At 34.9% G+C, this 27,385-nt stretch overlaps 33 non-coding genes across 33 annotated transcripts in view; all 33 read left to right on the top strand.

Annotated features, from left to right (window-relative positions):
* Positions 1–50, top strand: part of TRNAV-AAC (transfer RNA valine (anticodon AAC)) — a 73-nt gene extending 23 nt beyond the window's left edge. Inside the window, exon 1 of the tRNA in view lies at positions 1–50. This exon is cut by the window's left edge and continues 23 nt beyond it. This is a non-coding gene — a tRNA (tRNA-Val).
* Positions 51–918: 868 nt separating this feature from the next.
* On the top strand, positions 919–991 carry TRNAV-CAC (transfer RNA valine (anticodon CAC)). Its single transcript has one exon. It is a non-coding gene; the product is annotated as a tRNA-Val (tRNA).
* A 432-nt stretch (positions 992–1,423) lies between these two features.
* Positions 1,424–1,496, top strand: TRNAV-AAC (transfer RNA valine (anticodon AAC)). Its single transcript has one exon. It is a non-coding gene; the product is annotated as a tRNA-Val (tRNA).
* An 868-nt stretch (positions 1,497–2,364) lies between these two features.
* On the top strand, positions 2,365–2,436 carry TRNAV-CAC (transfer RNA valine (anticodon CAC)). Its single transcript has one exon. It is a non-coding gene; the product is annotated as a tRNA-Val (tRNA).
* Positions 2,437–2,866: 430 nt separating this feature from the next.
* TRNAV-CAC (transfer RNA valine (anticodon CAC)) lies at positions 2,867–2,939 on the top strand. The gene has a single exon. It is a non-coding gene; the product is annotated as a tRNA-Val (tRNA).
* An 868-nt stretch (positions 2,940–3,807) lies between these two features.
* On the top strand, positions 3,808–3,879 carry TRNAV-CAC (transfer RNA valine (anticodon CAC)). Its single transcript has one exon. It is a non-coding gene; the product is annotated as a tRNA-Val (tRNA).
* A 430-nt stretch (positions 3,880–4,309) lies between these two features.
* On the top strand, positions 4,310–4,382 carry TRNAV-CAC (transfer RNA valine (anticodon CAC)). Its single transcript has one exon. It is a non-coding gene; the product is annotated as a tRNA-Val (tRNA).
* An 868-nt stretch (positions 4,383–5,250) lies between these two features.
* Positions 5,251–5,323, top strand: TRNAV-CAC (transfer RNA valine (anticodon CAC)). Its single transcript has one exon. It is a non-coding gene; the product is annotated as a tRNA-Val (tRNA).
* A 1,150-nt stretch (positions 5,324–6,473) lies between these two features.
* Positions 6,474–6,546, top strand: TRNAV-AAC (transfer RNA valine (anticodon AAC)). The gene has a single exon. It is a non-coding gene; the product is annotated as a tRNA-Val (tRNA).
* Positions 6,547–7,413: 867 nt separating this feature from the next.
* Positions 7,414–7,485, top strand: TRNAV-CAC (transfer RNA valine (anticodon CAC)). The gene has a single exon. It is a non-coding gene; the product is annotated as a tRNA-Val (tRNA).
* Positions 7,486–7,916: 431 nt separating this feature from the next.
* TRNAV-AAC (transfer RNA valine (anticodon AAC)) lies at positions 7,917–7,989 on the top strand. The gene has a single exon. It is a non-coding gene; the product is annotated as a tRNA-Val (tRNA).
* Positions 7,990–8,857: 868 nt separating this feature from the next.
* TRNAV-CAC (transfer RNA valine (anticodon CAC)) lies at positions 8,858–8,930 on the top strand. The gene has a single exon. It is a non-coding gene; the product is annotated as a tRNA-Val (tRNA).
* Positions 8,931–9,579: 649 nt separating this feature from the next.
* Positions 9,580–9,652, top strand: TRNAV-CAC (transfer RNA valine (anticodon CAC)). The gene has a single exon. It is a non-coding gene; the product is annotated as a tRNA-Val (tRNA).
* Positions 9,653–10,301: 649 nt separating this feature from the next.
* TRNAV-CAC (transfer RNA valine (anticodon CAC)) lies at positions 10,302–10,374 on the top strand. Its single transcript has one exon. It is a non-coding gene; the product is annotated as a tRNA-Val (tRNA).
* Positions 10,375–10,804: 430 nt separating this feature from the next.
* Positions 10,805–10,877, top strand: TRNAV-AAC (transfer RNA valine (anticodon AAC)). The gene has a single exon. It is a non-coding gene; the product is annotated as a tRNA-Val (tRNA).
* Positions 10,878–11,745: 868 nt separating this feature from the next.
* TRNAV-CAC (transfer RNA valine (anticodon CAC)) lies at positions 11,746–11,818 on the top strand. Its single transcript has one exon. It is a non-coding gene; the product is annotated as a tRNA-Val (tRNA).
* A 648-nt stretch (positions 11,819–12,466) lies between these two features.
* On the top strand, positions 12,467–12,539 carry TRNAV-CAC (transfer RNA valine (anticodon CAC)). The gene has a single exon. It is a non-coding gene; the product is annotated as a tRNA-Val (tRNA).
* Positions 12,540–12,969: 430 nt separating this feature from the next.
* On the top strand, positions 12,970–13,042 carry TRNAV-AAC (transfer RNA valine (anticodon AAC)). The gene has a single exon. It is a non-coding gene; the product is annotated as a tRNA-Val (tRNA).
* Positions 13,043–13,910: 868 nt separating this feature from the next.
* Positions 13,911–13,983, top strand: TRNAV-CAC (transfer RNA valine (anticodon CAC)). The gene has a single exon. It is a non-coding gene; the product is annotated as a tRNA-Val (tRNA).
* Positions 13,984–14,421: 438 nt separating this feature from the next.
* Positions 14,422–14,494, top strand: TRNAV-AAC (transfer RNA valine (anticodon AAC)). Its single transcript has one exon. It is a non-coding gene; the product is annotated as a tRNA-Val (tRNA).
* An 868-nt stretch (positions 14,495–15,362) lies between these two features.
* TRNAA-CGC (transfer RNA alanine (anticodon CGC)) lies at positions 15,363–15,435 on the top strand. The gene has a single exon. It is a non-coding gene; the product is annotated as a tRNA-Ala (tRNA).
* A 430-nt stretch (positions 15,436–15,865) lies between these two features.
* On the top strand, positions 15,866–15,938 carry TRNAV-CAC (transfer RNA valine (anticodon CAC)). Its single transcript has one exon. It is a non-coding gene; the product is annotated as a tRNA-Val (tRNA).
* An 867-nt stretch (positions 15,939–16,805) lies between these two features.
* On the top strand, positions 16,806–16,878 carry TRNAV-CAC (transfer RNA valine (anticodon CAC)). The gene has a single exon. It is a non-coding gene; the product is annotated as a tRNA-Val (tRNA).
* A 430-nt stretch (positions 16,879–17,308) lies between these two features.
* Positions 17,309–17,381, top strand: TRNAV-AAC (transfer RNA valine (anticodon AAC)). The gene has a single exon. It is a non-coding gene; the product is annotated as a tRNA-Val (tRNA).
* Positions 17,382–18,243: 862 nt separating this feature from the next.
* Positions 18,244–18,316, top strand: TRNAV-CAC (transfer RNA valine (anticodon CAC)). The gene has a single exon. It is a non-coding gene; the product is annotated as a tRNA-Val (tRNA).
* A 649-nt stretch (positions 18,317–18,965) lies between these two features.
* TRNAV-CAC (transfer RNA valine (anticodon CAC)) lies at positions 18,966–19,038 on the top strand. Its single transcript has one exon. It is a non-coding gene; the product is annotated as a tRNA-Val (tRNA).
* A 430-nt stretch (positions 19,039–19,468) lies between these two features.
* TRNAV-GAC (transfer RNA valine (anticodon GAC)) lies at positions 19,469–19,541 on the top strand. The gene has a single exon. It is a non-coding gene; the product is annotated as a tRNA-Val (tRNA).
* An 869-nt stretch (positions 19,542–20,410) lies between these two features.
* Positions 20,411–20,483, top strand: TRNAV-CAC (transfer RNA valine (anticodon CAC)). The gene has a single exon. It is a non-coding gene; the product is annotated as a tRNA-Val (tRNA).
* Positions 20,484–24,643: 4,160 nt separating this feature from the next.
* On the top strand, positions 24,644–24,716 carry TRNAV-AAC (transfer RNA valine (anticodon AAC)). Its single transcript has one exon. It is a non-coding gene; the product is annotated as a tRNA-Val (tRNA).
* A 147-nt stretch (positions 24,717–24,863) lies between these two features.
* On the top strand, positions 24,864–24,936 carry TRNAV-CAC (transfer RNA valine (anticodon CAC)). Its single transcript has one exon. It is a non-coding gene; the product is annotated as a tRNA-Val (tRNA).
* Positions 24,937–25,364: 428 nt separating this feature from the next.
* Positions 25,365–25,437, top strand: TRNAV-AAC (transfer RNA valine (anticodon AAC)). Its single transcript has one exon. It is a non-coding gene; the product is annotated as a tRNA-Val (tRNA).
* Positions 25,438–26,304: 867 nt separating this feature from the next.
* TRNAV-CAC (transfer RNA valine (anticodon CAC)) lies at positions 26,305–26,377 on the top strand. Its single transcript has one exon. It is a non-coding gene; the product is annotated as a tRNA-Val (tRNA).
* A 430-nt stretch (positions 26,378–26,807) lies between these two features.
* On the top strand, positions 26,808–26,880 carry TRNAV-AAC (transfer RNA valine (anticodon AAC)). The gene has a single exon. It is a non-coding gene; the product is annotated as a tRNA-Val (tRNA).
* Positions 26,881–27,385: the final 505 nt, after the last annotated feature.

Genomic DNA, 27,385 nt, shown 5'->3' with positions numbered 1-27,385 from the left:
ACGTTCATCTAACACGCGAAAGGTCCCCAGTTCGAAACTGGGCAGAAACAATCTTTTAGCTTTAGAATTTTAAAACAATGAATTTTTAGGTAAAATGCTCAATAAAAATACAATCAGATAAAAAGTTTATTTTAGCATGCCATACTGAATGTCAAAGATCATTTTTTATTGGATGATGGTCGCAAATTTTTTATGTAGTATCTGTAGTGTAGTGATTTCATGTTTGCCTCACACGTGAAAGGTCCCCAGTTCGAAATTGGCAGAAACATATTTTGTTACCTAAACACTTTGAATTCAATAATTTATATTTTGATAACTATATACTGTTGCATTGCTCAATGAAAAAGCAAGCAAAAAATCATATTGCAGAATATCAAAAGTCAATTTCCCTTCTACCATGCATATTGGATGGTGTTGCATTCATGAAGTACCTGTAGTGTAGTATTATTCACATTTAGCCAATATGCATAATGTTCCCCTTCAAAATTGGTCAGAAATACATTAAAAATAGATTTTTTTATTAAATACAATGATCAGAACTATTAATAAGTGAATGTGTCCTCTTAAAATGCAAAGTTGAAAAAATAGCATAGAAATTATTAGAAAATAGAAAAATAAGTTTAGAATTTTTTTTTCTAAGAAAACGGTTTGCCAATGGTACTTCCCGACTCCATAGTGATGAGATCTTCAAAAGTCAGTTTCTGTATTGTAGTGGTTATCACATTCGCCTAAAACACAAAAGGTCCCCAGTTCGAAACTGGGCAGAAATATGCTGTTATCTTTAGAATTTTAAAACAAGGGATTTTTGGTTGAAATGCCAAATAAAAATGCAATCATATAAAAAGTTTATTTCCGAATGCCATAATGTATGTCAAAGATCATTTTTTATTGGATGGCGGGAGACACTATTTCCATGTAGTTTCTGTAGTGTAGTGGTTATCACGTTCACCTCACACGCGAAAGGTCCCCAGTTCGAAACTGGGCAGAAATATATTTTGTTACCTAAACACTTTGAATTCAATAATTTATATTTTGATAACTATCTACTGTTGCATTGCTCAATGAAAAAGCAAGCAAAAATCATATTGCAGAATATCAAAAGTAAATTTCCCTTCTATCATGCATATTGGATGGTGTTGCATTCATGAAGTACCTGTAGTGTAGAGTTATTCACATTTACCCAATATGCATAAGGTCCCCCGTCAAAATTGGTCAGAAATACATTTAAAAAAAAGATTTTTTTAGTAAATACAATGATCAGAATTGATAATAAGTGAATGTGTCCTCTTGAAATGCAAAGTGGAAAAATAGCGTCAAAATTATTAGAAAATAGGAAAAAAAGTTTAGAAAAAATAATATTTCTAAGAAAAGCATGTGTCATTTGTACTTCCAGACTAGATAGTGATGGGATCCACGAGGGTCAGTTTCTGTAGTGTAGTGGTTATCACGTTCGCCTAACATGTGAAAGGTCCCCAGTTCGAAACTGGGCAGAAACAACCTTTTAGCTTTAGAATTTTAAAACAATGAATTTTTGGGTAAAATGCTCAATAAAAATACAATCAGATAAAAAGTTTATTTTAGTATGCCATACTGAATGCCAAAGATCATTTTTTATTGGATGATGGTCGCAAATTTTTCATGTAGTATCTGTAGTGTAGTGATTTCATGTTTGCCTCACACGTGAAAGGTCCCCAGTTCGAAATTGGCAGAAACATATTTTGTTACCTAAACACTTTGAATTCAATAATTTATATTTTGATAACTATATACTGTTGCATTGCTTAATGAAAAAGCAAGCAAAAAATCATATTGCAGAATATCAAAAGTCAATTTCACTTCTACCATGCATATTGGATGGTGTTGCATTCATAAAGTACCTGTAGTGTAGTATTATTCACATTTAGCCAATATGCATAAGGTTCCCCTTCAAAATTGGTCATAAATACATTAAAAATAGATTTTTTTATTAAATACAATGATCAGAACTATTAATAAGTGAATGTGTCCTCTTGAAATGCAAAGTGGAAAAAATAGCATAGAAATTATTAGAAAATAGAAAAATAAGTTTAGAAATTTTTTTTCTAAGAAAACGGTTTGCCAGTGGTACTTCCCGACTCCATAGTGATGAGATCTTCAAAAGTCAGTTTCTGTATTGTAGTGGTTATCACATTCGCCTAAAACACAAAAGGTCCCCAGTTCGAAACTGGGCAGAAATATGCTGTTATCTTTAGAATTTTAAAACAAGGGATTTTTGGTTGAAATGCCAAATAAAAATGCAATCATATAAAAAGTTTATTTCAGAATGCCATAATGTATGTCAAAGATCATTTTTTATTGGATGGCGGGAGATGCTGTTTCCATGTAGTTTCTGTAGTGTAGTGGTTATCACGTTCGCCTCACACGCGAAAGGTCCCCAGTTCGAAACTGGCAGAAACATCTTTTGTTACCTAAGCACTTTGAATTCAATAATTTATATTTTGATAACTATCTACTGTTGCATTGCTCAATGAAAAAGCAAGCAAAAATAATATTGCAGAATATCAAAAGTCAATTTCCCATCTACCATGCATATTGGATGGTGTTGCATTCATAAAGTACCTGTAGTGTAGAGTTATTCACATTTACCCAATATGCATAAGGTCCCCCTTCAAAATTGGTCAGAAATACATTAAAAAAAGATTTTTTTAGAAAATACAATGATCAGAATTGATAATAAGTGAATGTGTCCTCTTGAAATGCAAAGTGGAAAAATAGCGTCAAAATTATTAGAAAATAGGAAAAAAAGTTTAGAAAAAATTATATTTCTAAGAAAAGCATGTGTCATTTGTACTTCCAGACTAGATAGTGATGGGATCCACGAGAGTCAGTTTCTGTAGTGTAGTGGTTATCATGTTCGCCTCACACTCGAAAGGTCCCCAGTTCGAAACTGGGCAGAAACAATCTTTTAACTTTAGAATTTTAAAACAATGAATTTTTGGGTAAAATGCTCAATAAAAATACAATCAGATAAAAAGTTTATTTTAGCATGCCATACTGAATGTCAAAGATCATTTTTTATTGGATGATGGTCGCAAATTTTTCATGTAGTATCTGTAGTGTAGTGATTTCATGTTTGCCTCACACGTGAAAGGTCCCCAGTTCGAAATTGGCAGAAACATATTTTGTTACCTAAACACTTTGAATTCAATAATTTATATTTTGATAACTATATACTGTTGCATTGCTCAATGAAAAAGCAAGCAAAAAATCATATTGCAGAATATCAAAAGTCAATTTCCCTTCTACCATGCATATTGGATGGTGTTGCATTCATGAAGTACCTGTAGTGTAGTATTATTCACATTTAGCCAATATGCATAAGGTTCCCCTTCAAAATTGTTTAGAAATACATTAAAAATAGATTTTTTTATTAAATACAATGATCAGAACAATTAATAAGTGAATGTGTCTTCTTGAAATGCAAAGTGGAAAAAATTGCATAGAAATTATTAGAAAATAGAAAAATAAGTTTAGGAAAAAAAATTCTATGAAAACGGTTTGCCAATGGTACTTCCCGACTCCATAGTGATGAGATCTTCAAAAGTCAGTTTCTGTATTGTAGTGGTTATCACATTCGCCTAAAACACAAAAGGTCCCCAGTTCGAAACTGGGCAGAAATATGCTGTTATCTTTAGAATTTTAAAACAAGGGATTTTTGGTTGAAATGCCAAATAAAAATGCAATCATATAAAAAGTTTATTTCAGAATGCCATAATGTATGTCAAAGATCATTTTTTATTGGATGGCGGGAGATGCTGTTTCCATGTAGTTTCTGTAGTGTAGTGGTTATCACGTTCGCCTCACACGCGAAAGGTCCCCAGTTCGAAACTGGCAGAAACATCTTTTGTTACCTAAGCACTTTGAATTCAATAATTTATATTTTGATAACTATCTACTGTTGCATTGCTCAATGAAAAAGCAAGCAAAAATAATATTGCAGAATATCAAAAGTCAATTTCCCATCTACCATGCATATTGGATGGTGTTGCATTCATAAAGTACCTGTAGTGTAGAGTTATTCACATTTACCCAATATGCATAAGGTCCCCCTTCAAAATTGGTCAGAAATACATTAAAAAAAGATTTTTTTAGAAAATACAATGATCAGAATTGATAATAAGTGAATGTGTCCTCTTGAAATGCAAAGTGGAAAAATAGCGTCAAAATTATTAGAAAATAGGAAAAAAAGTTTAGAAAAAATTATATTTCTAAGAAAAGCATGTGTCATTTGTACTTCCAGACTAGATAGTGATGGGATCCACGAGAGTCAGTTTCTGTAGTGTAGTGGTTATCACGTTCGCCTCACACTCGAAAGGTCCCCAGTTCGAAACTGGGCAGAAACAATCTTTTAACTTTAGAATTTTAAAACAATGAATTTTTGGGTAAAATGCTCAATAAAAATACAATCAGATAAAAAGTTTATTTTAGCATGCCATACTGAATGTCAAAGATCATTTTTTATTGGATGATGGTCGCAAATTTTTCATGTAGTATCTGTAGTGTAGTGATTTCATGTTTGCCTCACACGTGAAAGGTCCCCAGTTCGAAATTGGCAGAAACATATTTTGTTACCTAAACACTTTGAATTCAATAATTTATATTTTGATAACTATATACTGTTGCATTGCTCAATGAAAAAGCAAGCAAAAAATCATATTGCAGAATATCAAAAGTCAATTTCCCTTCTACCATGCATATTGGATGGTGTTGCATTCATGAAGTACCTGTAGTGTAGTATTATTCACATTTAGCCAATATGCATAAGGTTCCCCTTCAAAATTGTTTAGAAATACATTAAAAATAGATTTTTTTATTAAATACAATGATCAGAACAATTAATAAGTGAATGTGTCTTCTTGAAATGCAAAGTGGAAAAAATTGCATAGAAATTATTAGAAAATAGAAAAATAAGTTTAGAAAAAAAAATTCTATGAAAACGGTTTGCCAATGGTACTTCCCGACTCCATAGTGATGAGATCTTCAAAAGTCAGTTTCTGTATTGTAGTGGTTATCACATTCGCCTAAAACACAAAAGGTCCCCAGTTCGAAACTGGGCAGAAATATGCTGTTATCTTTAGAATTTTAAAACAAGGGATTTTTGGTTGAAATGCCAAATAAAAATGCAATCATATAAAAAGTTTATTTCAGAATGCCATAATGTATGTCAAAGATCATTTTTTATTGGATGGCGGGAGATGCTGTTTACATGTAGTTTCTGTAGTGTAGTGGTTATCACGTTCGCCTCACACGCGAAAGGTCCCCAGTTCGAAACTGGGCAGAAATATATTTTGTTACCTAAACACTTTGAATTCAATAATTTATATTTTGATAACTATATACTGTTGCATTGCTTAATGAAAAAGCAAGCAAAAAATCATATTGCAGAATATCAAAAGTCAATTTCCCTTCTACCGTGCATATTGGATGGTGTTGCATTCATAAAGTACCTGTAGTGTAGTATTATTCACATTTAGCCAATATGCATAAGGATCCCCTTCAAAATTGGTCAGAAATACATTAAAAATAGATTTTTTTATTAAATACAATGATCAGAACTATTAATAAGTGAATGTGTCCTCTTGAAATGCAAAGTGGAAAAAATAGCATAGAAATTATTAGAAAATATAAAAATAAGTTTAGAAATTTTTTTTCTAAGAAAACGGTTTGCCAATGGTACTTCCCGACTCCATAGTGATGAGATCTTCAAAAGTCAGTTTCTGTATTGTAGTGGTTATCACATTCGCCTAAAACACAAAAGGTCCCCAGTTCGAAACTGGGCAGAAATATGCTGTTATCTTTAGAATTTTAAAACAAGGGATTTTTGGTTGAAATGCCAAATAAAAATGCAATCATATAAAAGTTTATTTCAGAATGCCGTAATGTATGTCAAAGATCATTTTTTATTGGATGGCGGGAGATGCTGTTTCCATGTAGTTTCTGTAGTGTAGTGGTTATCACGTTCGCCTCACACGCGAAAAGTCCCCAGTTCGAAACTGGCAGAAACATCTTTTGTTACCTAAGCACTTTGAATTCAATAATTTATATTTTGATAACTATCTACTGTTGCATTGCTCAATGAAAAAGCAAGCAAAAATAATATTGCAGAATATCAAAAGTCAATTTCCCATCTACCATGCATATTGGATGGTGTTGCATTCATAAAGTACCTGTAGTGTAGAGTTATTCACATTTACCCAATATGCATAAGGTCCCCCTTCAAAATTGGTCAGAAATACATTCAAAAAAGATTTTTTTAGTAAATACAATGATCTGAATTGATAATAAGTGAATGTGTCCTCTTGAAATGCAAAGTGGAAAAATAGCGTCAAAATTATTAGAAAATAGGAAAAAAGTTTAGAAAAAATTATATTTCTAAGAAAAGCATGTGTCATTTGTACTTCCAGACTAGATAGTGATGGGATCCAAGAGAGTCAGTTTCTGTAGTGTAGTGGTTATCATGTTCGCCTAACACGCGAAAAGTCCCCAGTTCGAAACTGGGCAGAAACAATCTTTTAGCTTTAGAATTTTAAAACAATGAATTTTTGGGTAAAATGCTCAATAAAAATACAATCAGATAAAAAGTTTATTTTAGCATGCCATACTGAATGTCAAAGATCATTTTTTATTGGATGATGGTCGCAAATTTTTCATGTAGTATCTTTAGTGTAGTGATTTCATGTTTGCCTCACGCGTGAAAGGTCCCCAGTTCGAAATTGGCAGAAACATATTTTGTTACCTAAACACTATGAATTCAATAATTTATATTTTGATAACTATCTACTATTGCATTGCTCAATGAAAAAGCAAGCAAAAATCATATTGCAGAATATCAAAAGTCAATTTCCCTTCTACCATGCATATTGGATGGTGTTGCATTCATGAAGTACCTGTAGTGTAGTATTATTCACATTTAGCCAATATGCATAATGTTCCCCTTCAAAATTGGTCAGAAATACATTAAAAATAGATTTTTTTATTAAATACAATGATCAGAACTATTAATAAGTGAATGTGTCCTCTTGAAATGCAAAGTGGAAAAAATAGCATAGAAATTATTAGAAAATAGAAAAATAAGTTTAGAAAAAAAATTCTAAGAAAACGGTTTGCCAATGGTACTTCCCGACTCCATAGTGATGAGATCTTCAAAAGTCAGTTTCTGTATTGTAGTGGTTATCACATTCGTCTAAAACACTAAAGGTCCCCAGTTCAAAACTGGGCAGAAATGTGCTGTTATCTTTAGAATTTTAAAACAAGGGATTTTTGGTTGAAATGCCAAATAAAAATGCAATCATATAAAAAGTTTATTTCAGAATGCCATAATGTATGTCAAAGATCATTTTTAAATGGATGGCGGGAGATGCTGTTTCCATGTAAGTTCTGTAGTGTAGTGGTTATCACGTTCGCCTCACACGCGAAAGGTCCCCAGTTCGAAACTGGGCAGATACATCTTTTGTTACCTAAACACTTTGAATTCAATAATTTATATTTTGATAACTATCTACTGTTGCATTGCTCAATGAAAAAGCAAGCAATAATCATATTGCAGAATATCAAAAGTCAATTTCCCGTCTACCATGCATATTGGATGGTGTTGCATTCATGAAGTACCTGTAGTGTAGAGTTATTCACATTTACCCAATATGCATAAGGTCCCCCTTCAAAATTGGTCAGAAATACATTAAAAAAAGATTTTTTTAGAAAATACAATGATCAGAATTGATAATAAGTGAATGTGTCCTCTTGAAAAGCAAAGTGGAAAAATAGCGTCAAAATTATTAGAAAATAGGAAAAAAAAGTTTAGAAAAAATTATATTTCTAAGAAAAGCATGTGTCATTTGTACTTCCAGACTAGATAGTGATGGGATCCACGAGAGTCAGTTTCTGTAGTGTAGTGGTTATCACGTTCGCATAACACGCGAAAGGTCCCCAGTTCGAAACTGGGCAGAAACAATCTTTTAGCTTTAGAATTTTAAAACAATGAATTTTTGGGTAAAATGCTCAATAAAAATACAATCAGAAAAAAAGTTTATTTTAGCATGCCATACTGAATGCCAAAGATCATTTTTTATTGGATGATGGTCGCAAATTTTTCATGTAGTATCTGTAGTGTAGTGATTTCATGTTTGCCTCACACGTGAAAGGTCCCCAGTTCGAAATTGGCAGAAACATATTTTGTTACCTAAACACTTTGAATTCAATAATTTATATTTTGATAACTATATACTGTTGCATTGCTCAATGAAAAAGCAAGCAAAAAATCATATTGCAGAATATCAAAAGTCAATTTCCCTTCTACCGTGCATATTGGATGGTGTTGCATTCATAAAGTACCTGTAGTGTAGTATTATTCACATTTAGCCAATATGCATAAGGTTCCCCTTCAAAATTGTTTAGAAATACATTAAAAATAGATTTTTTTATTAAATACAATGATCAGAACAATTAATAAGTGAATGTGTCTTCTTGAAATGCAAAGTGGAAAAAATTGCATAGAAATTATTAGAAAATAGAAAAATAAGTTTAGAAAAAAAAATTCTATGAAAACGGTTTGCCAATGGTACTTCCCGACTCCATAGTGATGAGATCTTCAAAAGTCAGTTTCTGTATTGTAGTGGTTATCACATTCGCCTAAAACACAAAAGGTCCCCAGTTCGAAACTGGGCAGAAATATGCTGTTATCTTTAGAATTTTAAAACAAGGGATTTTTGGTTGAAATGCCAAATAAAAATGCAATCATATAAAAAATGTATTTCAGAATACCATAATGTATGTCAAAGATCATTTTTTATTGGATGGCGGGAGATGCTGTTTTCATGTAGTTTCTGTAGTGTAGTGATTATCACGTTCGCCTCACACGCGAAAAGTCCTCAGTTCGAAACTGGGCAGAAACATATTTTGTTACCTAAACACTTTGAATTCAATAATTTATATTTTGATAACTATCTACTATTGCATTGCTCAATGAAAAAGCAAGCAAAAATCATATTGCAGAATATCAAAAGTCAATTTCCCTTCTACCATGCATATTGGATGGTGTTGCATTCATGAAGTACCTGTAGTGTAGTATTATTCACATTTAGCCAATATGCATAATGTTCCCCTTCAAAATTGGTCAGAAATACATTAAAAATAGATTTTTTGTATTAAATACAATGATCAGAACTATTAATAAGTGAATGTGTCCTCTTGAAATGCAAAGTGGAAAAAATAGCATAGAAATTATTAGAAAATAGAAAAATAAGTTTAGAAAAAAAATTCTAAGAAAACGGTTTGCCAATGGTACTTCCCGACTCCATAGTGATGAGATCTTCAAAAGTCAGTTTCTGTATTGTAGTGGTTATCACATTCGCCTAAAACACTAAAGGTCCCCAGTTCAAAACTGGGCAGAAATGTGCTGTTATCTTTAGAATTTTAAAACAAGGGATTTTTGGTTGAAATGCCAAATAAAAATGCAATCATATAAAAAGTTTATTTCAGAATGCCATAATGTATGTCAAAGATCATTTTTAAATGGATGGCGGGAGATGCTGTTTCCATGTAGGTTCTGTAGTGTAGTGGTTATCACGTTCGCCTCACACGCGAAAAGTCCCCAGTTCGAAACTGGGCAGAAACATCTTTTGTTACCTAAACACTTTGAATTCAATAATTTATATTTTGATAACTATCTACTGTTGCATTGCTCAATGAAAAAGCAAGCAATAATCATATTGCAGAATATCAAAAGTCAATTTCCCGTCTACCATGCATATTGGATGGTGTTGCATTCATGAAGTACCTGTAGTGTAGAGTTATTCACATTTACCCAATATGCATAAGGTCCCCCATCGAAATTGGTCAGAAATACATTAAAAAAAAGATTTTTTTAGAAAATACAATGATCAGAATTGATAATAAGTGAATGTGTCCTCTTGAAAAGCAAAGTGGAAAAAATTGCATAGAAATTATTAGAAAATAGAAAATTAAGTTTAGAAAAAAAATTCTAAGAAAACGGTTTGCCAATGGTACTTCCCGACTCCATAGTGATGAGATCTTCAAAAGTCAGTTTCTGTATTGTAGTGGTTATCACATTCGCCTAAAACACTAAAGGTCCCCAGTTCAAAACTGGGCAGAAATGTGCTGTTATCTTTAGAATTTTAAAACAAGGGATTTTTGGTTGAAATGCCAAATAAAAATGCAATCATATAAAAAGTTTATTTCAGAATGCCATAATGTATGTCAAAGATCATTTTTAAATGGATGGCGGGAGATGCTGTATCCATATAGGTTCTGTAGTGTAGTGGTTATCACGTTCGCCTCACACGCGAAAGGTCCCCAGTTCGAAACTGGGCAGAAACATCTTTTGTTACCTAAACACTTTGAATTCAATAATTTATATTTTGATAACTATCTACTGTTGCATTGCTCAATGAAAAAGCAAGCAATAATCATATTGCAGAATATCAAAAGTCAATTTCCCGTCTACCATGCATATTGGATGGTGTTGCATTCATGAAGTACCTGTAGTGTAGAGTTATTCACATTTACCCAATATGCATAAGGTCCCCCTTCAAAATTGGTCAGAAATACATTAAAAAAAGATTTTTTTAGAAAATACAATGATCAGAATTGATAATAAGTGAATGTGTCCTCTTGAAAAGCAAAGTGGAAAAATAGCGTCAAAATTATTAGAAAATAGGAAAAAAAGTTTAGAAAAAATTATATTTCTAAGAAAAGCATGTGTCATTTGTACTTCCAGACTAGATAGTGATGGGATCCAAGAGAGTCAGTTTCTGTAGCGTAGTGGTTATCATGTTCGCCTAACACGCGAAAAGTCCCCAGTTCGAAACTGGGCAGAAACAATCTTTTAGCTTTAGAATTTTAAAACAATGAATTTTTGGGTAAAATGCTCAATAAAAATACAATCAGATAAAAAGTTTATTTTAGCATGCCATACTGAATGTCAAAGATCATTTTTTAATGGATTATGGTCGCAAATTTTTCATGTAGTATCTTTAGTGTAGTGATTTCATGTTTGCCTCACGCGTGAAAGGTCCCCAGTTCGAAATTGGCAGAAACATATTTTGTTACCTAAACACTTTGAATTCAATAATTTATATTTTGATAACTATATACTGTTGCATTGCTCAATGAAAAAGCAAGCAAAAAATCATATTGCAGAATATCAAAAGTCAATTTCCCTTCTACCATGCATATTGGATGGTGTTGCATTCATGAAGTACCTGTAGTGTAGTATTATTCACATTTAGCCAATATGCATAAGGTTCCCCTTCAAAATTGTTTAGAAATACATTAAAAATAGATTTTTTTATTAAATACAATGATCAGAACAATTAATAAGTGAATGTGTCTTCTTGAAATGCAAAGTGGAAAAAATTGCATAGAAATTATTAGAAAATAGAAAAATAAGTTTAGAAAAAAAAATTCTATGAAAACGGTTTGCCAATGGTACTTCCCGACTCCATAGTGATGAGATCTTCAAAAGTCAGTTTCTGTATTGTAGTGGTTATCACATTCGCCTAAAACACAAAAGGTCCCCAGTTCGAAACTGGGCAGAAATATGCTGTTATCTTTAGAATTTTAAAACAAGGGATTTTTGGTTGAAATGCCAAATAAAAATGCAATCATATAAAAAATTTATTTCAGAATACCATAATGTATGTCAAAGATCATTTTTTATTGGATGGCGGGAGATGCTGTTTGCATGTAGTTTCTGTAGTGTAGTGATTATCACGTTCGCCTCACACGCGAAAAGTCCTCAGTTCGAAACTGGGCAGAAACATATTTTGTTACCTAAACACTTTGAATTCAATAATTTATATTTTGATAACTATCTACTATTGCATTGCTCAATGAAAAAGCAAGCAAAAATCATATTGCAGAATATCAAAAGTAAATTTCCCTTCTACCATGCATATTGGATGGTGTTGCATTCATGAAGTACCTGTAGTGTAGTATTATTCACATTTAGCCAATATGCATAATGTTCCCCTTCAAAATTGGTCAGAAATACATTAAAAATAGATTTTTTTATTAAATACAATGATCCGAACTATTAATAAGTGAATGTGTCCTCTTGAAATGCAAAGTGGAAAAAATAGCATAGAAATTATTAGAAAATAGAAAAATAAGTTTAGAAAAAAAATTCTAAGAAAACGGTTTGCCAATGGTACTTCCCGACTCCATAGTGATGAGATCTTCAAAAGTCAGTTTCTGTATTGTAGTGGTTATCACATTCGCCTAAAACACTAAAGGTCCCCAGTTCAAAACTGGGCAGAAATGTGCTGTTATCTTTAGAATTTTAAAACAAGGGATTTTTGGTTGAAATGCCAAATAAAAATGCAATCATATAAAAAGTTTATTTCAGAATGCCATAATGTATGTCAAAGATCATTTTTAAATGGATGGCGGGAGATGCTGTTTCCATGTAGGTTCTGTAGTGTAGTGGTTATCACGTTTGCCTCACACGCGAAAGGTCCCCAGTTCGAAACTGGGCAGAAACAACTTTTGTTACCTAAACACTTTGAATTCAATAATTTATATTTTGATAACTATCTACTGTTGCATTGCTCAATGAAAAAGCAAGCAATAATCATATTGCAGAATATCAAAAGTCAATTTCCCGTCTACCATGCATATTGGATGGTGTTGCATTCATGAAGTACCTGTAGTGTAGAGTTATTCACATTTACCCAATATGCATAAGGTCCCCCTTCAAAATTGGTCAGAAATACATTAAAAAAAGATTTTTTTAGAAAATACAATGATCAGAATTGATAATAAGTGAATGTGTCCTCTTGAAAAGCAAAGTGGAAAAATAGCGTCAAAATTATTAGAAAATAGGAAAAAAAGTTTAGAAAAAATTATATTTCCAAGAAAAGCATGTGTCATTTGTACTTCCAGACTAGATAGTGATGGGATCCACGAGAGTCAGTTTCTGTAGTGTAGTGGTTATCACGTTTGCCTAACACGCGAAAGGTCCCCAGTTCGAAACTGGGCAGAAACAATCTTTTAGCTTTAGAATTTTAAAACAATGAATTTTTGGGTAAAATGCTCAATAAAAATACAATCAGATAAAAAGTTTATTTTAGCATGCCATACTGAATGCCAAAGATCATTTTTTATTGGATGATGGTCGCAAATTTTTCATGTAGTATCTGTAGTGTAGTGATTTCATGTTTGCCTCACACGTGAAAGGTCCCCAGTTCGAAATTGGCAGAAACATATTTTGTTACCTAAACACTTTGAATTCAATAATTTATATTTTGATAACTATATACTGTTGCATTGCTCAATGAAAAAGCAAGCAAAAAATCATATTGCAGAATATCAAAAGTCAATTTCCCTTCTACCGTGCATATTGGATGGTGTTGCATTCATAAAGTACCTGTAGTGTAGTATTATTCACATTTAGCCAATATGCATAAGGTTCCCCTTCAAAATTGGTCAGAAATACATTAAAAATAGATTTTTTTATTAAATACAATGATCAGAACTATTAATAAGTGAATGTGTCCTCTTGAAATGCAAAGTGGAAAAAATAGCATAGAAATTATTAGAAAATAGAAAAATAAGTTTAGAATTTTTTTTTCTAAGAAAACGGTTTGCCAATGGTACTTCCCGTCTCCATAGTGATGAGATCTTCAAAAGTCAGTTTCTGTATTGTAGTGGTTATCACATTCGCCTAAAACACAAAAGGTCCCCAGTTCGAAACTGGGCAGAAATATGCTGTTATCTTTTGAATTTTAAAACAAGGGATTTTTGGTTGAAATGCCAAATAAAAATGCAATCATATAAAAAGTTTATTTCAGAATGCCATAATGTATGTCAAAGATCATTTTTTATTGGATGGCGGGAGATGCTGTTTCCATGTAGTTTCTGTAGTGTAGTGGTTATCACGTTCGCCTCACACGCGAAAGGTCCCCAGTTCGAAACTGGGCAGAAATATATTTTGTTACCTAAACACTTTGAATTCAATAATTTATATTTTGATAACTATCTACTGTTGCATTGCTCAATGAAAAAGCAAGCAAAAATCATATTGCAGAATATCAAAAGTAAATTTCCCTTCTATCATGCATATTGGATGGTGTTGCATTCATGAAGTACCTGTAGTGTAGAGTTATTCACATTTACCCAATATGCATAAGGTCCCCCATCAAAATTGGTCAGAAATACATTAAAAAAAAGATTTTTTTAGTAAATACAATGATCAGAATTGATAATAAGTGAATGTGTCCTCTTGAAATGCAAAGTGGAAAAATAGCGTCAAAATTATTAGAAAATAGGAAAAAAAGTTTAGAAAAAATTATATTTCTAAGAAAAGCATGTGTCATTTGTACTTCCAGACTAGAGACTAGATAGTGATGGGATTCACGAGAGTCAGTTTCTGTAGTGTAGTGGTTATCACGTTCGCCTAACATGTGGAAGGTCCCCAGTTCGAAACTGGGCAGAAACAACCTTTTAGCTTTAGAATTTTAAAACAATGAATTTTTGGGTAAAATGCTCAATAAAAATACAATCAGATAAAAAGTTTATTTTAGCATGCCATACTGAATGCCAAAGATCATTTTTTATTGGATGATGGTCGCAAATTTTTCATGTAGTATCTGTAGTGTAGTGATTTCATGTTTGCCTCACACGTGAAAGGTCCCCAGTTCGAAATTGGCAGAAACATATTTTGTTACCTAAACACTTTGAATTCAATAATTTATATTTTGATAACTATATACTGTTGCATTGCTTAATGAAAAAGCAAGCAAAAAATCATATTGCAGAATATCAAAAGTCAATTTCACTTCTACCATGCATATTGGATGGTGTTGCATTCATAAAGTACCTATAGTGTAGTATTATTCACATTTAGCCAATATGCATAAGGTTCCCCTTCAAAATTGGTCAGAAATACATTAAAAATAGATTTTTTTATTAAATACAATGATCAGAACTATTAATAAGTGAATGTGTCCTCTTGAAATGCAAAGTGGAAAAAATAGCATAGAAATTATTAGAAAATAGAAAAATAAGTTTAGAAATTTTTTTTCTAAGAAAACGGTTTGCCAGTGGTACTTCCCGACTCCATAGTGATGAGATCTTCAAAAGTCAGTTTCTGTATTGTAGTGGTTATCACATTCGCCTAAAACACAAAAGGTCCCCAGTTCAAAACTGGGCAGAAATATGCTGTTATCTTTAGAATTTTAAAACAAGGGATTTTTGGTTGAAATGCCAATTAAAAATGCAATCATATAAAAAGTTTATTTCAGATTGCCATAATGTATGTCAAAGATCATTTTTTATTGGATAGCGGGAGATGCTGTTTCCATGTAGTTTCTGTAGTGTAGTGGTTATCACGTTTGCCTCGCACGCGAAAGGTCCCCAGTTCGAAACTGGGCAGAAACATATTTTGTTACCTAAGCACTTTGAATTCAATAATTTATATTTTGATAACTATCTACTGTTGCATTGCTCAATGAAAAAGCAAGCAAAAATCATATTGCAGAATATCAAAAGTCAATTTCCCGTCTACCATGCATATTGGATGGTGTTGCATTCATGAAGTACCTGTAGTGTAGAGTTATTCACATTTACCCAATATGCATAAGGTCCCCCTTCAAAATTGGTCAGAAATACATTAAAAAAAGATTTTTTTAGAAAATACAATGATCAGAATTGATAATAAGTGAATGTGTTCTCTTAAAAAGCAAAGTGGAAAAATAGCGTCAAAATTATTAGAAAATAGGAAAAAAAGTTTAGAAAAAATTATATTTCTAAGAAAAGCATGTGTCATTTGTACTTCCAGACTAGATAGTGATGGGATCCACGAGAGTCAGTTTCTGTAGTGTAGTGGTTATCACGTTCGCCTCACACGCGAAAGGTCCCCAGTTCGAAACTGGGCAGAAACAATCTTTTAGCTTTAGAATTTTAAAACAATGAATTTTTGGGTAAAATGCTCAATAAAAATACAATCAGATAAAAAGTTTATTTTAGCATGCCATACTGAATGCCAAAGATCATTTTTTATTGGATGATGGTCGCAAATTTTTCATGTAGTATCTGTAGTGTAGTGATTTCATGTTTGCCTCACACGTGAAAGGTCCCCAGTTCGAAATTGGCAGAAACATATTTTGTTACCTAAACACTTTGAATTCAATAATTTATATTTTGATAACTATATACTGTTGCATTGCTTAATGAAAAAGCAAGCAAAAAATCATATTGCAGAATATCAAAAGTCAATTTCCCTTCTGCCGTGCATATTGGATGGTGTTGCATTCATAAAGTACCTGTAGTGTAGTATTATTCACATTTAGCCAATATGCATAAGGTTCCCCTTCAAAATTGGTCAGAAATACATTAAAAATAGATTTTTTTATTAAATACAATGATCAGAACTATTAATAAGTGAATGTGTCCTCTTGAAATGCAAAGTGGAAAAAATAGCATAGAAATTATTAGAAAATAGAAAAATAAGTTTAGAATTTTTTTTTCTAAGAAAACGGTTTGCCAATGGTACTTCCCGACTCCATAGTGATGAGATCTTCAAAAGTCAGTTTCTGTATTGTAGTGGTTATCACATTCGCCTAAAACACAAAAGGTCCCCAGTTCGAAACTGGGCAGAAATATGCTGTTATCTTTAGAATTTTAAAACAAGGGATTTTTGGTTGAAATGCCAAATAAAAATGCAATCATATAAAAGTTTATTTCAGAATGCCATAATGTATGTCAAAGATCATTTTTTATTGGATGGCGGGAGATGCTGTTTCCATGTAGTTTCTGTAGTGTAGTGGTTATCATGTTCGCCTCACACGCGTAAGGTCCCCAGTTTGAAACTGGGCAGAAACATGTTTTGTTACCTAAACACTTTGAATTCAATAATTTATATTTTGATAACTATCTACTGTTGCATTGCTCAATGAAAAAGCAAGCAAAAATCATATTGCAGAATATCAAAAGTCAATTTCCCTTCTATCATGCATATTGGATGGTGTTGCATTCATGAAGTACCTGTAGTGTAGAGTTATTCACATTTACCCAATATGCATAAGGTCCCCCGTCAAAATTGGTCAGAAATAATTAAAAAAAAAAGATTTTTTTAGTAAATACAATGATCAGAATTGATAATAAGTGAATGTGTCCTCTTGAAATGCAAAGTGGAAAAATAGCGTCAAAATTATTAGAAAATAGGAAAAAAATTAGAAAAAATTATATTTCTAAGAAAAGCATGTGTCATTTGTACTTCCAGACTAGATAGTGATGTGATCCACGAGAGTCAGTTTCTGTAGTGTAGTGGTTATCACGTTCGCCTAACACGCGAAAGGTCCCCAGTTCGAAACTGGGCAGAAACAATCTTTTAGAATTTTAAAACAATGAATTTTTGGGTAGAATGCTCAATAAAAATACAACCAGATAAAAAGTTTATTTTAGCATGCCATACTGAATGCCAAAGATAATTTTTTATTGGATGATGGTCGCAAATTTTTCATGTAGTATCTGTAGTGTAGTGATTTCATGTTTGCCTCACACGTGAAAGGTCCCCAGTTCGAAATTGGCAGAAACATATTTTGTTACCTAAACACTTTGAATTCAATAATTTATATTTTGATAACTATATACTGTTGCATTGCTTAATGAAAAAGCAAGCAAAAAATCATATTGCAGAATATCAAAAGTCAATTTCCCTTCTACCATGCATATTGGATGGTCTTGCATTCATAAAGTACCTGTAGTGAAGTATTATTCACATTTAGCCAATATGCATAAGGTTCCCCTTCAAAATTGGTCAGAAATACATTAAAAATAGATTTTTTTATTAAATACAATGATCAGAACTATTAATAAGTGAATGTGTCCTCTTGAAATGCAAAGTGGAAAAAATAGCATAGAAATTATTAGAAAATAGAAAAATAAGTTTAGAAATTTTTTTTCTAAGAAAACGGTTTGCCAATGGTACTTCCCGACTCCATAGTGATGAGATCTTCAAAAGTCAGTTTCTGTATTGTAGTGGTTATCACATTCGCCTAAAACACAAAAGGTCCCCAGTTCGAAACTGGGCAGAAATATGCTGTTATCTTTAGAATTTTAAAACAAGGGATTTTTGGTTGAAATGCCAAATAAAAATGCAATCATATAAAAAGTTTATTTCAGAATGCCATAATGTATGTCAAAGATCATTTTTTATTGGATGGCGGTAGATGCTGTTTCCATGTAGTTTCTGTAGTGTAGTGGTTATCACGTTCGCCTCACACGCGAAAGGTCCCCAGTTCGAAACTGGGCAGAAACCTATTTTGTTACCTAAACACTTTGAATTCAATAATTTATATTTTGATAACTATCTACTGTTGCATTGCTCAATGAAAAAGCAAGCAAAAATCATATTGCAGAATATCAAAAGTCAATTTCCCTTCTACCATGCATATTGGATGGTGTTGCATTCATGAAGTACCTGTAGTGTAGTATTATTCACATTTAGCCAATATGCATAAGGTTCCCCTTCAAAATTGTTTAGAAATACATTAAAAATAGATTTTTTTATTAAATACAATGATCAGAACAATTAATAAGTGAATGTGTCTTCTTGAAATGCAAAGTGGAAAAAATTGCATAGAAATTATTAGAAAATAGAAAAATAAGTTTAGAAAATTTTTTTCTATGAAAACGGTTTGCCAATGGTACTTCCCGTCTCCATAGTGATGAGATCTTCAAAAGTCAGTTTCTGTATTGTAGTGGTTATCACATTCGCCTAAAACACAAAAGGTCCCCAGTTCGAAACTGGGCAGAAATATGCTGTTATCTTTAGAATTTTAAAACAAGGGATTTTTGGTTGAAATGCCAAATAAAAATGCAATCATATAAAAAATGTATTTCAGAATACCATAATGTATGTCAAAGATCATTTTTTATTGGATGGCGGGAGATGCTGTTTTTATGTAGTGTCTGTAGTGTAGTGGTTATCACGTTCGCCTCACACGCGAAAAGTCCTCAGTTCGAAACTGGGCAGAAACATGTTTTGTTACCTAAACACTTTGAATTCAATAATTTATATTTTGATAACTATCTACTATTGCATTGCTCAATGAAAAAGCAAGCAAAAATCATATTGCAGAATATCAAAAGTCAATTTCCCTTCTACCATGCATATTGGATGGTGTTGCATTCATGAAGTACCTGTAGTGTAGAGTTATTCACATTTACCCAATATGCATAAGGTCCCCCTTCAAAATTGGTCAGAAATACATTCAAAAAAGATTTTTTTAGTAAATACAATGATCAGAATTGATAATAAGTGAATGTGTCCTCTTGAAATGCAAAGTGGAAAAATAGCGTCAAAATTATTAGAAAATAGGAAAAAAAGTTTAGAAAAAATTATATTTCTAAGAAAAGCATGTGTCATTTGTACTTCCAGACTAGATAGTGATGGGATCCACAAGAGTCAGTTTCTGTAGTGTAGTGGTTATCACGTTCGCCTGACACGCGAAAGGTCCCCAGTTCAAAACTGGGCAGAAACAATCTTTTAGCTTTAGAATTTTAAAACAATGAATTTTTGGGTTAAATGCTCAATAAAAATACAATCAGATAAAAAGTTTATTTTAGCATGCCATACTGAATGTCAAAGATCATTTTTTATTGGATGATGGTCGCAAATTTTTCATGTAGTATCTGTAGTGTAGTGATTTCATGTTTGCCTCACACGTGAAAGGTCCCCAGTTCGAAATTGTCAGAAACATATTTTGTTACCTAAACACTTTGAATTCAATAATTTATATTTTGATAACTATATACTGTTGCATTGCTTAATGAAAAAGCAAGCAAAAAATCATATTGCAGAATATCAAAAGTCAATTTCCCTTCTACCGTGCATATTGGATGGTGTTGCATTCATAAAGTACCTGTAGTGTAGTATTATTCACATTTAGCCAATATGCATAAGGTTCCCCTTCAAAATTGGTCAGAAATACATTAAAAATAGATTTTTTTTATTAAATACAATGATCAGAACTATTAATAAGTGAATGTGTCCTCTTGAAATGCAAAGTGGAAAAAATAGCATAGAAATTATTAGAAAATAGAAAAATAAGTTTAGAATTTTTTTTTCTAAGAAAACGGTTTGCCAATGGTACTTCCCGACTCCATAGTGATGAGATCTTCAAAAGTCAGTTTCTGTATTGTAGTGGTTATCACATTCGCCTAAAACACAAAAGGTCCCCAGTTCGAAACTGGGCAGAAATATGCTGTTATCTTTAGAATTTTAAAACAAGGGATTTTTGGTTGAAATGCCAATTAAAAATGCAATCATATAAAAAGTTTATTTCAGAATGCCATAATGTATGTCAAAGATCATTTTTTATTGGATGGCTGGAGATGCTGTTTAATTGTAGTTTCTGTAGTGTAGTGGTTATCACATTCGCCTCACACGCGAGAGGTCCCCAGTTCGAAACTGGGCAGAAACATATTTGTTACCTAAACACTTTGAATTCAATAATTTATATTTTGATAACTATCTACTGTGGCATTGCTCAATGAAAAAGCAAGCAAAAATCATATTGCAGAATATCAAAAGTCAATTTGCCTTCTACCATGCATATTGGATGGTGTTGCATTCATGAAGTACCTGTAGTGTAGAGTTATTCACATTTACCCAATATGCATAAGGTCCCCCTTCAAAATTGGTCAGAAATACATTAAAAAAAGATTTTTTTAGTAAATACAATGATCAGAATTGATAATAAGTGAATGTGTCCTCTTGAAATGCAAAGTGGAAAAATAGCGTCAAAATTATTAGAAAATAGGAAAAAAAGTTTAGAAAAAATTATATTTCTAAGAAAAGCATGTGTCATTTGTACTTCCAGACTAGATAGTGATGGGACCACGCGAGTCAGTTTCTGTAGTGTAGAATTTTAAAACAATTAATTTTTGGTCTCAAATTTTTCATGTAGTATCTGTAGTCAGGGCCGGCGCTACCATTAGGCAGCTTTAGGCAGCTGCCTATGGGCGCTGGCCACTGGAGGGCGGCATGCTCCAATTAAATATATTTTACAAAAAAATAAAATATTTTGATAAGTAAGCCCAGACCAGGGGCGGCCGCGGCGAGGGTCTAGCCTGCCACAGCCGTCAGTCACCTCACCGGCGCCAGCGTACTGATTTCCCTGCTCCATGATGTCTCTAACAGAAATAGACGGAGCTGCGCGTATGAGAGAGCTGGTCAGGAGATGGGCGCCGCCCACACTGACAGCCTATGTCCCCTCCCTCCCCGCCGCCCCGCGCCTCCCTATCCCCTCCCTCCCTGCCGCCCCGCGCCTCCCTATCCCCTCCCTCACTGCCGCCCCGCGTCTCCCTATCCCCTCCCTCCCTCCCTGCCGCTCCGCGTCTCCCTATCCCCTCCCTCCCTCCCTGCCGCCCCGCGTCTCCCTATCCTCTCCCTCCCACGTCTCACTATCCCCTCACTGCCGCCCCGCGTCTCGCTGTCCCCTCCCTCCCCGCCGCCCCGCGCCTCCCTATCCCCTCCCTCCCTGCCGCCCCGCGTCTCACTATCCTCTCCCTCCCACCCCGCGTCTCACTATCCCCTCACTGCCGCCCCGCGTCTCGCTATCCCCTCCCTCCCCGCCGCCCCGCGCCTCCCTATCCCCTCCCTCCCTGCCGCCCCGCGTCTCCCTATCCTCTCCCTCCCACCCCGCGTCTCACTATCCCCTCACTGCCGCCCCGCGTCTCGCTATCCCCTCCCTCCCCGCCGCCCCCTGCCTCCCTATCCCCTCCCTCCCTGCCGCCCCGCGCCTCCCTATCCCCTCCCTCCCTGCCGCCCCGTGTCTCCCTATCCCCTCCCTCCCACCCCGCGTCTCACTATCCCCTCACTGCTGCCCCGCGTCTCGCTATTCCCTCCCTCCCCGCCGCCCCGCGCCTCCCTATCCCCTCCCTCCCTGCCGCCCCGCGCCTCCCTATCCCCTCCCTCCCTGCCGCCCCGCGTCTCCCTATCCCCTCCCTCGCACCCCGCGTCTCACTATCCCCTCCCTGCCGCCCCGCGTCTCGCTATCCCCTCCCTCCCTGCCTCCCCACGCCTCCCTATCTCCTCCCTCCCACCCCGCATCTCCCTATCCCCTCCCTTCCACCCCGCATCTCCCTATCCCCTCCCTCCCACCCTACGTCTCCCTATCCCCTCCCTCCCTGCCGCCCCGCGTCTCCCTATCCCCTCCCTCCCACCCCACGTCTCCCTATCCCCTCCCTCCCTGCCGCCCCGCGCCTCCCGATGTTGGAGTAGCCTACAGCAGCGGCAGCTCCGGAGACAACAGGCAGCGCTGTTACCTCTATTTCCATGCCCTCAGCATCTCCGGCAGCATCTGCTTCCTCCGGGACTGAGGAACCAGGACCACTAAGGCGAGGGGTGGGGGGAGTTGTGCTTGGTGGCAAGTGTCTGGGCAGCTCACCCCCAGATCACTTGGACTGCAGCTCCCCCCCTTGTGATCTGGGGGTGAGCTGCAGTCCAAGTGATCTGGGGGTGAGCTGCAGTCCAAGTGATCTGGGGGTGAGCTACAGTCCAAGTGATCTGGGCAAGATCACTTGGACTCCAGCTCACCCCCAGATCACTTGGACGCAGGGACAGGGAAAAATAAATAAAATAAATGTAAAAAAATTATATATTTATATCACAGCTGCCCGCCTCCCACCGCTGACCAGCGCTCACTTCTGCACGCTGCACCGCCATTGAAAGCTGACCACCGCAGACCACAACTGGCGGTGGTCAGAGGGACATCAACGCCTCAGCGAAGAAGGACAGCTTAGTACAGCCGCATCCCCCGCAGACCATGGGCTCATCCGCCACCGACAACCACAGTCCCTTCCGCACCTCCGCTGCACATATCAGGTAATGTTACCCTATGTCCCTGCTGTCACGCTCTCTGTCCCTGCTGTCACTCTCTCAGTCCCTGCTGTCACTCTCTCAGTCCTTGCTGTCACTCTCTCTCCATGTCCCTGATTTGTGGGTCATACCGTTTGCTATAATGTGAATTTCGGCTCATACCATGTGCTATAATGTGAATTTCGGCTCATACCATGTGGTAAAATCAGAATTTTGGCTCATACCGTATGCTGTAATGTGAATTTCGGGTCATACCGTGTGCTATAATGTGAATTTCGGCTCATACAGTGTGGTAAAATCTGAAATTTAGGGTCATAGCGTGTTCTGTAACGTGAATTTCGGCTCATACCGTGTGCTGTAATGTGAATTTCGGCTCATACTGTGTAGTAAAATATGAATTTTGGCTCATACTGTGTGCTGTAATGTGAATTTCGGCTCAAACCATGTGCTGTAATGTGAATTTCAGCTCATACCGTGTGCTGTAATGTGAATTTCGGCTCATACTGTGTGCTGTAATGTGAATTTCGGCTCATACGGTGTGCTGCAATGTGAATTTCGGCTCATACTGTGTGGTAAAATATGAATTTCGGATCATACCATGTGCTATAGTGTGAATTTTGGCTCATACCATGTGCTGTAGTGTGAATTTCGGCTCATTCCGTGTACTGTAATGTGAATTTCTACATAGTATAAGAATTTCTAGATAGTATAAGGGGTCCTAATACACTGAAGGACACGCCCCCATTTGAGTGGCCACACCCCCTCTTCCGGAGGCGCGCGCATAATTGCAACCTTCACTTTTCCATACCCCCACTTCAAAATGTCCACTTCGACCACTGTATATGTATGTGTGTGTGTGTATATATATATATATATATATATATATTATATATAAAATCTCAGTGCCTCCCCAGCCAATGACCTCACCGCACGTCACTACCACAAAGTTCTAGTTACAACCCTGATGCCTATCTATAATACTGTATAAAACTACAGACTGTGGCATTATACTATATATGGATGTGGGGCTGGATGCTTTTTAACTTGTGTGCATTTAATATAATATTTGTCAGGTTATCTTTTGCTGTTATTTGGCTGCTTCAGGAGGATCAACATACTGTTAACACAGCCTCTAGATAACGTGATCACTCCACTGTCCAAGCAACAGGGGAAGGGGAGGGCAGGGAGGGCCGGGAGGACAGGGGGGGGGGTGTAGGCAGAAATTTTGCCTAGGGTGCCGAGGAACCTTGCACCGGCCCTGTCTGCAGTGTAGTGATTTCATGTTTGCCTCACACGTGAAAGGTCCTCAGTTCGAAATTGGCAGAAACATATTTTGTTACCTAAACACTTTGAATTCAATAATTTATATTTTGATAACTATCTACTGTTGCATTGCTCAATGAAAAAGCAAGCAAAAAATCATATTGCAGAATATCAAAAGTCAGTTTCAATTCTACCATGCATATTGGATGGTGTTGCATTCATGAAGTACCTGTAGTGTAGAGTTATTCACATTTATCCAATATGCATAAGGTCCCCCTTCAAAATTGGTCAGAAATACATTAAAAAAAATTTTTTTTTAGTAAATACAATGATCAGAATTGATAATAAGTGAATGTGTCCTCTTGAAATGCAAAGTGGAAAAATAGCGTCAAAATTATTAGAAAATAGGAAATAAAGTTTAGAAAAAATTATATTTCTAAGAAAAGCATGTGTCATTTGTACTTCCAGACTAGATAGTGATGGAATTCACGAGAGTCAGTTTCTGTAGTGTAGTGGTTATCACGTTCGCCTAACACGCGAAAGGTCCCCAGTTCGAAACTGGGCAGAAACAATCTTTTAGCTTTAGAATTTTAAAACAATGAATTTTTGGGTAAAATGCTCAATAAAAATACAATCAGATAAAAAGTTTATTTTAGCATGCCATACTGAATGTCAAAGATCATTTTTTATTGGATGATGGTCGCAAATTTTCCATGTAGTTTCTGTAGTGTAGTGGTTATCACGTTCGCCTCACACGCGAAAGGTCCCCAGTTCGAAACTGGGCAGAAACATGTTTTGTTACCTAAACACTTTGAATTCAATAATTTATATTTTGATAACTATCTACTGTTGCATTGCTCAATGAAAAAGCAAGCAAAAATCATATTGCAGAATATCAAAAGTCAATTTCCCTTCTACCATACATATTGGATGGTGTTGCATTCATGAAGTACCTGTAGTGTAGAGTTATTCACATTTACCCAATATGCATAAGGTCCCCCTTCAAAATTGGTCAGAAATACATTAAAAAAATTTTTTTTAGTAAATACAATGATCAGAATTGATAATAAGTGAATGTGTCCTCTTGAAATGCAAAGTGGAAAAATAGCGTCAAAATTATTAGAAAATAGGAAAAAAGTTTAGAAAAAATTATATTTCTAAGAAAAGCATGTGTCATTTGTACTTCCAGACTAGATAGTGATGGGATCCAAGAGAGTCAGTTTCTGTAGTGTAGTGGTTATCATGTTCGCCTAACACGTGAAAAGTCCCCAGTTCGAAACTGGGCAGAAACAATCTTTTAGCTTTAGAATTTTAAAACAATGAATTTTTGGGTAAAATGCTCAATAAAAATACAATCAGATAAAAAGTTTATTTTAGCATGCCAAACTGAATGTCAAAGATCATTTTTTATTGGATGATGGTCGCAAATTTTTCATGTAGTATCTTTAGTGTAGTGATTTCATGTTTGCCTCACGCGTGAAAGGTCCCCAGTTCGAAATTGGCAGAAACATATTTTGTTACCTAAACACTTTGAATTCAATAATTTATATTTTGATAACTATATACTGTTGCATTGCTCAACGAAAAAGCAAGCAAAAAATCATATTGCAGAATATCAAAAGTCAATTTCCCTTCTACCATGCATATTGGATGGTGTTGCATTCATGAAGTACCTGTAGTGTAGTATTATTCACATTTAGCCAATATGCATAAGGTTCCCCTTCAAAATTGGTCAGAAATACATTAAAAATAGATTTTTTTATTAAATACAATGATCAGAACTATTAATAAGTGAATGTGTCCTCTTGAAATGCAAAGTGGAAAAAATAGCATAGAAATTATTAGAAAATAGAAAAATAAGTTTAGAAAAAAAAATTCCAAGAAAACGGTTTGCCAATGGTACTTCCCGACTCCATAGTGATGAGATCTTCAAAAGTCAGTTTCTGTATTGTAGTGGTTATCACATTCGCCTAAAACACAAAAGGTCCCCAGTTCGAAACTGGGCAGAAATATGCTGTTATCTTTAGAATTTTAAATCAAGGGATTTTTGGTTGAAATGCCAAATAAAAATGCAATCATATAAAAAGTTTATTTCAGAATGCCATAATGTATGTCAAAGATTATTTTTATTGGATGGCGGGAGATTCTGTTTTCATGTAGTTTCTGTAGTGTAGTGGTTATCACGTTTGCCTCACACGCGAAAGGTCCCCAGTTCGAAACTGGGCAGAAACATATTTTGTTACCTAAACACTTTGAATTCAATAATTTATATTTTGATAACTATCTACTGTTGCATTGCTCAATGAAAAAGCAAGCAAAAATCATATTGCAGAATATCAAAAGTAAATTTCCCTTCTACCATGCATATTGGATGGTGTTGCATTCATGAAGTACCTGTAGTTTAGAGTTATTCACATTTACCCAATATGCATAAGGTCCCCCTTCAAAATTGGTCAGAAGTACATTCAAAAAAGATTTTTTTAGTAAATACAATGCTCAGAATTGATAATAAGTGAATGTGTCCTCTTGAAATGCAAAGTGGAAAAATAGCGTCAAAATTATTAGAAAATAGGAAAAAAAGTTTAGAAAAAATTATATTTCTAAGAAAAGCATGTGTCATTTGTACTTCCAGACTAGATAGTGATAAAATCCACAAGAGTCAGTTTCTGTAGTGTAGTGGTTATCACGTTCATCTAACACGCGAAAGGTCCCCAGTTCAAAACTGGGCAGAAACAATCTTTTAGCTTTAGAATTTTAAAACAATGAATTTTTAGGTAAAATGCTCAATAAAAATACAATCAGATAAAAAGTTTATTTTAGCATGCCATACTGAATGTCAAAGATCATTTTTTATTGGATGATGGTCGCAAATTTTTTATGTAGTATCTGTAGTGTAGTGATTTCATGTTTGCCTCACACGTGAAAGGTCCCCAGTTCGAAATTGGCAGAAACATATTTTGTTACCTAAACACTTTGAATTCAATAATTTATATTTTGATAACTATATACTGTTGCATTGCTCAATGAAAAAGCAAGCAAAAAATCATATTGCAGAATATCAAAAGTCAATTTCCCTTCTACCATGCATATTGGATGGTGTTGCATTCATGAAGTACCTGTAGTGTAGTATTATTCACATTTAGCCAATATGCATAATGTTCCCCTTCAAAATTGGTCAGAAATACATTAAAAATAGATTTTTTTATTAAATACAATGATCAGAACTATTAATAAGTGAAT

This window comes from Pseudophryne corroboree, chromosome 4 (assembly GCF_028390025.1).
Source record: "Pseudophryne corroboree isolate aPseCor3 chromosome 4, aPseCor3.hap2, whole genome shotgun sequence".
Lineage (NCBI taxonomy): Eukaryota > Metazoa > Chordata > Amphibia > Anura > Myobatrachidae > Pseudophryne > Pseudophryne corroboree.
The sequence above is the reverse complement of the archived record's forward strand: the minus strand, read 5'-3'. Positions and strand labels throughout refer to the sequence as shown.